Source organism: Dermacentor silvarum, chromosome 8 (genome assembly GCF_013339745.2).
Source record: "Dermacentor silvarum isolate Dsil-2018 chromosome 8, BIME_Dsil_1.4, whole genome shotgun sequence".
Classification (NCBI taxonomy): Eukaryota; Metazoa; Arthropoda; class Arachnida; order Ixodida; family Ixodidae; genus Dermacentor; species Dermacentor silvarum.
In genome coordinates this window covers 182,681,008-182,691,529 of record NC_051161.1, presented here as the reverse complement: position 1 = coordinate 182,691,529, position 10,522 = coordinate 182,681,008, and the positions used below count along the sequence as shown (strand labels likewise).

The 10,522-nt window shown below is 44.6% G+C and overlaps 1 pseudogene; it reads right to left on the bottom strand.

The window, feature by feature from the left end:
* Positions 1-8,916: 8,916 nt before the first annotated feature.
* On the bottom strand, positions 8,917-10,273 carry LOC125947778 (uncharacterized; annotated as a pseudogene).
* Between the last annotated feature and the right edge of the window lie 249 nt (positions 10,274-10,522).

Here is a 10,522-nt window from a genome sequence, read left to right as displayed (position 1 = left end):
CAGGTGCGCGGGTCATGCCTTAAAAATCCAGCGAAACACCCTACGGCTTCCGAAATTTTATTCACCCTTATGCGCGATTCGATTCCAGGCGACGGTGTTGCTGGGATGGACACGTAATCGAGCAGGTTCGAAAGATCAAGCGGTAAATGGATCAGTCGAGGACTATATTAATAAATCGCGAATCCCCGGCAGCCATCATAAGCAACACTGGCCTTATGAAGAAAAAAAAAAGGCGCAGTTTCGTCCTAAAGGCGAAGCATGGATTGCGATAGCAAATTAGCATGAATGCATGAAATTAGCAGAGAGCCATACAAATTAAGGACAGTACTTGTATCGGCCGTATCAAATTGTAAACGTTCGCTTGCTAACTAAATTAACAAGCATGGTGTCAGCGCGCAGCAAACATGAACACATCATACTCGACGACCGCGGACACTCGCTGTCGAAGCGCTGGCGTGAGGAAACGCGGCACAGCAGCAAGCGAAATGACCTTCGTGCTGTGTCTATCGCTTCAATGCAAACCGAGCGCGGAGAAGTCACAGCACGCAAAAAGCTACGAGCCGCCGACCCACCTAGAGTATGCCCCCAACTCAGATCGCTCTCAAGCTGCGGCCGCGCGACCGCGCGCACCCGCCACATACGCAGTTGCAGGCGAGGAAAACACCGCACACCCCTCCTTCTCCACCCCCCGGCGCCTCGCAACGTTGGGTGCGTCGCGCGCGACGGAAAACGGCGCACTTCATGCCCGCTTTCCTCCCTTTGACGCGCGATCAGCCGTGATCGCCGGCTCACTCTAGCATGCTTTCACTCGCACATAGAGCAGGCGGGCCGCCTCGACGATTTTAACACCCTTGGACGTTATACGGAAGCTCATGGCGGCGGCGGCGCCGACGGCAGAAATGCGCCTGGAGTGTCCATATAATTGCTCTTGCAATAAAAGAGCTAAATTACGGAATGCGAATCAGTATATACACAAGTGCGTTTATAAAGACGTCAGTTGCGAACGTCTATATAGTATGAATGGCAAGGATATATAGATGGAACATCTTTCAAACGGCCACCTGCGTAGGGAGCCTACATACAACGCTTGCATGTAGGCTCCCTACACCTGCGTTGACCGCAGCTCCCCTTGGCGGAGCCTTCACGCAGTTTCTCTAATTTTTATCATAGTTGTAGAGTTTTTCAGAAAATGTTAGACTGGCGCAAATCGCGCGCCATTTCCAAGACTGATAATCTGTCCATTAACCAACAATGATCACATTCTCATGTCTACGTTGCTTTTTCCTGATGACCGTTCATCGGATTAACACAGTTATCCAGTTTTCGCTGTGCGCAAGACACGCCAAAATTTCTTGAAGGCAGCTCGGTAACGAAACCAGTTTAACTGACTCAAAAGCAACTCAGGTTATGCTGCGAAGTTGCTTTTTCTCCAGGCGCATTGTGCTGAAAATTGAGTTATAAATCATTTTTAATCAGATTGCACACGCGACGAGCAGAGCTTTGCAAAATCCCGAAAATTCGCGAGTGCCACCGATAACTTTGGAATGTACAGCGATATGAGTAACAGCGGGCGCACTTGATTCGTGTTCACATAGATGACCGATGACTGTGCTGGTCGCTGTCGTTGTAATTTTGATGTTGCTTCTTTTTCTGTGTACAATTTTGCCTAACAATTGGATTCTTCACTAACACTTTTAAGAGTGATTCGGTCGTCATCATTAGAGGCCGGATCTTTAGGCATAAAAAAACGCATTTTAGGCGCCAAAAATAGGCAGGCAAAACAATGCTTTAGGCCTCCAACGTCGTAAATATAGGCACAATAAATTTTTACATAAATGTAAATAATTTCAAACAAAGACGTGCGCGGCCTATATTTACGATATTAAAAGAAGAAATGTTATTGTGTATGGTGGCACAAAGGCTCCAACAGTTCAACATAGCCGTGCCATTGTCCCATAAAACTGCTGGACTAATGAAGATCTATTGGCTTCATTTAATAAGCACACTGCTCATATTCATGTTAAATGGTCACTGTACTCGAGCGTCGCATATAGTGAAACAGGCATGAAAAAAGTTGCAGTGGCTTAGCTCAGCTATGCCAGGATATACGTAGCGTTAGCAAAGGTTCAGCTGAATATTCTTAGCTTTCCTGGTTGTCTCCTACGCTCAACCGCTAATTGCCAGGCAACTACTTCGGGATCCGATGAGTCAAGCTTCTCCGTTCTTCTGCGCTGTTGAGCAGCATTTGCGCCCTCCTTCTCCATGGCTATACCACACTGGCAAACGCCAGTCAGAAGCGCAGCGGCTCCAGCGCAGTGTCAGACGGCGACAGCGAGCGCGCGCCGGCACCAGTGCGTCTACCACGGCTACGACGTCACTCCTCTGGAATGCGCAGACCGGCGGCGGTGAGTCGCGCGCGGCGGCGGCGGAGTGCGCGAGAGGTGCCGGCTCCGGTGCGCAAGCCGTGTGACATCGCTGATCCTTGCGCATGCGCAGCACGGCTCTTGATCTGCCGCGCGAAACGGGCTTGGCTAGGCCAGTGTAGCTAACGCTACAAAAGAACACTTGAATGCTGGGAATACTGATTAAAAAACCGATACTTTATGTCTGCCTGACGCAATTAAATTAAGACACAACACAAACAGACAAATAACAAATGCAAGAGAGACTACGATTTATAAAGAAATTAGCATGTTCTTACATGAGGACTGTTAGGTACAACTCTTCGCAATTTTCTCATGTACAATGACATTATCCGAATTGTACAGGCCAGATATCCCAACACTGCCAAATACACTTCCGCGCAATTGAAGTGCACATGTTTGAATAAATATATTATGCACATGTTTGTGCATGTGCATAATAAATATATTATGCACGTGCACATGTTTGAATAAATAAATCTAAGAATCACTTTCAAGATTGTGGAAACAATAGCAAACTACCACCTTCTCCAGATTTTTGGATTCAAAATTGTGCCTCTTGCCATTGAGAATGATCTCGTACGTTGAGAAGGAACGCCCGACGGTGGTGAACACCTTAAAAGTAAATTACACGCAAAGCAAAAGCCACGTGCACATCACATTTTCCTTCTTTTGCTCGTCACTCTCCTTTCCCCTGACGGCTCTCCGCGTTTCGCATTCGCCAACCGCTCGCGCAATGTCAGCGCGGCGGCGTATGCTGGCCGGCGCGTCCCATTTCAATGCTGCTAGCAGTTGTTTTCCGGGAGTTGGTTGAACTAAAGGACTAGGTTGAACCCCATAGAGTTCCGAACAGTAAATGTTGCCCGGTAACATGAATGAAGCGAAACTTGAGGCTAAATAGTGTTCATATAGGCGCCGATATCGAAAATAGGCGTTTATAGGCATTTGTAGGCATTTGGGCACAAACGCCAAAATAGGCATTTATAGGCACTATAAAAACACTATAAAAGCCCTTCTTTACCTCTAATTCATGCTCACATATCAAAGTGGGGTGATAGGAGCGCAAGGAATCAAAAAAGGCATTTGCCTAAAATCCGGTCTCTAGTCAACATCACCACAGCGTGGCAAAACTCCGCTTAACCATTAATGGAGTGACCATTAATAACCATTAGTACGGTGCTTTCAAAGAGGAAATGATAACAAATTGGTAATTTCGCCTTGTTGCAACAACGCCAGAAAAAGACGGACAAATAAAGATCAACACGCTTTATCTCATCCCTCTTGCAACGCTGAACAGGGTTGTACACTTCCTCATCCTGCTGTCGATATCGGCTCCACGGCCTACATGCTTCGTGGAAGGGTTGTTTGCCTGGAATCCCTGGGACTGCTTCATGAACGACGACGTGCAGCCAACCTTCGTAAGTGATTCGCTACAGCGGCTTAGTGGTTGTTACGTTCTGTAGCGAGGTCGCGGGTTCGATTATCGGCTGGAGCGCCCGCGCACTGAAATACACGACCGGATGCCCCAAGTAGGGGCATCCGCACCGTGATTCGTAAGCGTGTGAAGGAAATACAGGGCTGCAACAGCGCGACTAAAGACGGTGCCTAAATAAAGGGAGGCACTACACCACACGATGCTGACTGTCAACTGAAGTTCATTGCAGGAAAATGAACGCAATCAAAGCGCCCAATGCGCTGAAGAGCATTACTTTCCTTGCCCTCTACAGTAACTCCCTAAGCGCTGTACAGCACGTCAAGAAAGTTTGTAAGATGCCATGAAGTTGTGAAAACATACACAATCGTGAAATGTCATTCCCACTCACCGTCTATGCGCAATCCTGCAGTGCCATGATCAGCATCAGTACGATTATGCGGACAGAAATGCGCACAATAGTACAGCGTCAGAAGTTGCACGTGACATCCTCCCTTCAAATCCATCAATATCATTCAGGGCCAGAATTCACTTCTCTATCGGGACACACGTTCCTTAATCCCTGCGTGTGTGCTTGATTTCTCGTTATTTTTCTCGGGTGGACAAAATCTCTTCATGAAGAAGAGGCCCGGGAAGCCCATACACATTCCATCATTTGTGTCTGTCGCCCAACAATTAAAGACCCAGTGAGCTGCCCAAAGGATTCTGTTCCAGCCGCGGACATTCACCACATGTTGTGGATCTGGCCCGGAGCAAGGCTACTCGAAAGGGGTTCTGAGAGATTCCGAGTTACAAACTCAGCAAACTGATAATGTGGTTGGCTCACGGACTATAAGTTCGCTAGGCCATTACTGCAATTTCTGCACGAGAAGGGCCTCAACGCTTTGATTTAAACAAACGTGCACGCCGCCAGGGCATGCTTCACAAAAAATAATACTAAGATAAAACGCGATTGTCGCGTGGTCTGAAGCCCTTGACCTATAAAAAAAAACATCCCCAAGTTAGAGAAATAACCTTAAATTAGTGTCACGCGTTTTCACAGTTCTGCGTTTTTAAATTGACGGGTAGTTTTGATAGCGATTTTGTGTATATACTGAAGGAGTTGAGGCCACGTGACATTTATTTTGCTTCAGTGAATTTCAGGTGATAGCGTCCTGTGGTATGATATTCTTTCCTTGTTCTTTGTTTTAGTCCAGCTGTTGCACCCTTGAACCTATATCAACTTGCTTAATTCTCCATCCACTGTGAACAGCAGAACATTCACGGAAACAAGACGTCAATACATCTTTCTGTAAAGGGTGACCAATATGTGGGAAAGTAACGCTCTTTAAGTGAACTTGCATCCTCAGCAAACGCTGAAAACATACATGGTAGAAAAGCAGCATAAATTTATCAAGGACGAAGCATTAATAGACACACATCGGCGCTACACAAATTTGTCCAAATATCAGCTCTCATAAAAAAAGATACACTATGGTCTGAGCATCGATGTTCAAGTGTTAAGACGTTTTTGCAAACTGGGATGTCACGACAAATGTGTCATTACTGCCTCTAAGCACCCATTTGACAAAGCAAAACTTTGACAAATAATTGAAATAATGTATCAGGGAAAATAAATCTGGCGCTGTGCTGCGTTGTTGCCAATAATAAAGGAAGCCTTTCTTCAAGTGTAAAGAAGGCTTCATGAACTGTCCACAAAGGTCATTTTCCCCGCAGTCTATTTCAATAATCACATGTCTCCGATGCTGTCTTTTTAGTTGCAGATAGGGTTATATAGTCCCACTAACTCCGGCATAACGAATTCGACATTGGATTTATCGTAGTCTGCGAGTCCCCTTCCAAGTGTGGTTGCTTGTGCGGCAGGCAGTGGTTATGATGCGCCATCCTGTCGAGCCGCTTACACGTTTGTAGACAACTGTGATGAAACCCCCACATAAATTTAGGGAATATCGTGCATCGATAACGCCATTCTTGATGCCGCTGAGAAATAGCACAGTGCATGTACTAGCAAGAATTACTGCGGCTTACTAAGCATAGTTATGTTTTCAGTAAGTTGATTCCTTCTTGGCTATTTTGCTTCACTAGAGATACCAAATCCGTATATATAACAAACACATCACGAAAATGTTGAAATGTTCCCTATGCGACGGCTATGGGTGTATTGAAATACCTTACACACTAAACATTTTAACACCCTTAAGGGTCTTAAGCAGGGTGTTTCGATACACCCTTTTAGCATCCTTTATGCTCAAAACACCCCACTGTAAGGGTGCGCACGTATATAGGGTGTGAGTTTCTCATTCATAAGGGTGTTAAAGCGTGAACTAAAGGGTATTAAGTACATTTATGCAACTGCATGCATACACTTCTATCATAGTACAGATTGCGCAATGCGTTCGTGTACTGCGATTTTTTAGGTAATGACGTTATTGATACGATGGAAACTCGAAATGGGTATGGCCAGAAGTACACATGTCGATAAATGTGTGATAAGAAATGTGTAATAAGTTGTGAGGTGCTGTAATAAAGGTGTATGTATGTAGTATGTATGTATGTATGATGTATGTATGTATGTATGTATGTATGTATGTAACAAAAAGTATGTTCACATAGCATCATTACAGAGCAGTTATACAATTTGACACAAAAATAAACAAGTGGAATATCAAGGTTAAATAAAGCAACAGGAACATTTTTGTCGAGTTTGAAATGCCCCTAAAACTTTTTCACAAATGTCGGAAAAAACTGCGTGTCAAGTACAAACAGTAAGGGCACATACAAACGAACAAGCCATTCAAGTCAAAGTTTTATTTAAAATGCAGCTTTATCATTTTAACGTTTTTAGGTTGACTGAGTGAGTGAGTGAGTACGAACTTTATTGAGGTCCTGAGGAGAAAGAATTAAAGCGGGGCCGGAGGCCCCGCCAATCAATCCGGTGGCTCCACCCAGGTCGGGGCCGGTAGACAGAGTCCTTCGGCGACGGCCCGGGCCCTCTGGACGGCCTTGAGCTGAGCGATGAGCTCTGTACTTCTGAGCGCTGAGTCCCAGGAGGACTGGTCAGGAAAGTACGTACCCGCGTTGGCAGGGCACAGCCAGAGCATGTGTTCGAAGTTGTTGTATTCGTGGCCGCAGTGTGGACATGCAGTAGGAAGGTCAGGTCCTGCTTAGAGTTGTTGGTGTGATGTATGTCCTAGTCTGCAACTGTCTATAAGTGACGGCCCTGTGCTTTTTGAGGTTTTGGTGAGGAGTAGGAAAAATTCTTCGGGCTAACCTATGATTTCACGTGATTAGTGGTATGATACGAACGGGTCTTTGTTGTCTAGATCCCTGCAGGCTTTATTGAAGCGAGCGGGCGGACCGCAGGAGCGGAATGTGAGTTCTCGCGCCAGTTGGTGTGCCCGCTCGTTCGGATTACAGTCAGGAGGTCCGGAAATGTTGCCCATGTGGGCCGGGAACCATGTTACGTGTGGGGACGTGAGATTGTCTCCTCCCAGTTTTGGAATTTTGTTGACAACCGTAGAAGCTTCTGATGGCTGTTCTTGAGTCCGAGTAAATGACGGAGGCTTCTTTGCAGCTTCGAAGGGCCACCGCGATGGCCATTTCTTGTGCTTCGTGAGTGAAGTTGGTAACCACCGTGGCTGCGTTGACGAGTGAGCCATGGGCGTCCACCACAGAGACCTCGTATGCGCCTCGATTCCAATATCTGGCCGCCTCAACGAAGACGACTGCGTTTCGTTACGGTTGTAGGTTGACTGAAACTTCATGCTGGTATCAATACTCTTATTCACGACTCGCTTCGACAATCAGGAAAAAAATAACTTCGAGGATTCTAAAATGTATATTTAGCACTCTTGCATGTCCGCACTTTGAAACAAAAGATTATAAACATTCAGTGTCCATTTGAATTATAAAACTCGCTATAACAATCACATTTTTGTGATGCTTATGCTGCCAGGTTTACAGTCACCGGTACTTGGTTATGAGAGTCTGTAATGTGCTATTGCACTACTAACACAATGCATAATTATTCTGAAAACATGCACTTGAAATGCGACATTTGGACAATCAAGTTAAGGTGGCTTGCCACGCCTGATAGGTATGAAAGGCTTGGTCAAGTTTTATTGACTGATCATTTCACTCAAGCTTGACTTTCTCACTTGTTACTAAACAAAACTGAAAATATGTATGAAAAATGCAAGGCACATGTGCAGGATGTGCAGCCACAACATTTTCATATCACGAGAAATAACAACTATGTAAAAAACTGAGATGCACACTTCTACATTAATCAGCTGTTTATGCTAAACTGTGACCACTGCATTCCTTGTGCTGCCGCATGTAGAATGGCTCGTTTGCATTCTTTGAAAGTGATGTCAGCAGCTTGTACTCTTCTGTCATACTCACAACATAAACATGAAAATGTTCATCAAAATAAACGGTCTCAAACACATTTACCCCACCGAAAGTACCTTGTCCACATATATGAAAAAACTTTGGGAAATCATCAAGCGAAATGTTGTGAACCAGGCAGCAACCTACCTTGTACATCCTGCCATTCCCAGTTAGAGAACTTACAGTAAACGAATTCGATTATTCAAGGCTGTGTTCAGAAACGAACTGCTGTACGCATTCAGGAAGGTGCTCTCATGAACACTGCTCTCACGAGGGACAATAAATGCGAAGCTTCGCAATAACTGGTGCCTGGCTGCCAGACTGTATGAAAGATGCTTCCAATTGCGGATCTTGCGTCAAATGTCTTTAAAATATTGATATTTTGCTTCAAATCGCATTGGGCACTTATAGGTCCAAACTTTGTGATGAGTGAAGGATAATGTATTAGTGCACTTTGCAAGGTAGTGATGAAGATGGGAACTATGATTTGAATTCCAAAGAAAGTGAATTTTTTTGCAGGTAGGGAATATACTTGGTAGGAATTCTGTAGGTCATGATAATGTCTACAATTCGCCCAAACGAAGGTAAGCGAAGGTAAAGTAATAAAGGTGAGATGGCGAAACAAGCAAAACACTTGAGCTGCTGAGGCCTTCATAGCTGCTTTTCCTTTCAAAACTCTTTTGACAGAGGCTCTGGATTGTTGCGCACATCATGGGCATCATAATAGCATTCACATATCATGTTGTTCAAGTATGTGAGGGAAAAATTCTGTTTTATCAATGATGAAATGATATGCTGCAATGCAAATGGAAATACACCCTTCATGAATGTCATGTATCACATCTGGAGGTAGATTTGTTGGATTAGACCCGTTGAATGTGAGGGCACATGCTTCTCTAACTCCATACAATGATGTAGTGGGAAGCCCAGCGCTCAACATGTTTAAATGGTGCTGATGGCCCTCTGGCTTGTGAAGCAGGAAATCACTTTCCAAAATATGTGATTAAGCTCAAGGTGCAATGCCATACAAAACCTGCAAATTTTACCATGACTGAATGAGCATTTACAGCATCCTACTCTATTGCTGGACAAATTATCACCAGTGAAAATAAAAACCGAGCCTCTTAGAAGAGTTCTCTATTCAGGACAATACCCTCATCTTCTAATTCCTTTAAATCTGTAATTAGGGGAGCCGGGATCTTTGAAAAGCCATAGGTGGCAACATGCTTGTCGCTAACAAGCAAAACCAAATGAATTCCGAGAGTGCGGAGCGGCCTTTTGTAGCGAAATTTATTAATGAAGAATACACTGCAGTCATTTTATGTTTTCCTCTTTTGCTACCCAACGGGTTACACACCTCGAATTCATCACTATAAAGATGAATGCATAATTTAGAAGTGTCCCCGGCAAAGTAGGCATGATTTTGGAATTCAGTACTATCAAAAGCAGAACACAAGTAGTTTCCTTTTTTTTGGGTAGCCGTTGAAGTCAGCAGATAAGTGTGAATATTCAAAGATGCACTCCAGTACATCACAAAGTGGCACATACTCCATGGTGTCAACTCTTCCATGGCTGTCAGTTCCCAACACTGTGGCACGAGGCTCAAAAAATTAAAAAGGTGTCCTCCAATATCTTAGCCGAGCCGACATAGAGAGTAGCTGGTTCAGCTGATGCTTCCATTCTTGTTTTGTATGAGTAACAGCACCAATATTTGTGCAAGCTGTTCACCCTCAAGCATTGCTTTAATGAAAGAAATAACATCGTTCGCTATTTCAGTCAAGGTGGACTCAGGAAGACGCCTCGCTTCTTTCCACTTTAGAAGCAGTGTTACAAACTGATTCACATATTTAGTTAAACTGGGGGCTTGATTGAGATGGCTCAGGATCACGTAGAACTTCTTCTTTGGCTTCTGTACGTTTCTCACTCTGTGCCTCAAACACGCTCCTTTGTTCCGGCACAGTTTGCGATGGGCTGCGTTCTTTCCGTTAGCAGTTCGGCGCGATTCCGGTGCACATGCCTCTGGCATGAAAGAAACAGCTAAATGTTTTCATGCAGCCTCCTAAGCCACACAGCCAGTTATCTCCATGCCCATGAACTATACGAAGATGTCTGAAAAGTGCCTTGAGCGAGAACTTTGGACACGCGAATCTTGAGCATCGGAACTTCGGAAGTAGCGAATATCTGGCATCTGAAAAAAAGCGATCTTTTTTTGTAATTTTGTGCATCTCGAAATTAGAATGGCAAGCGATATATGAAACCATGCATATCTTGTTAT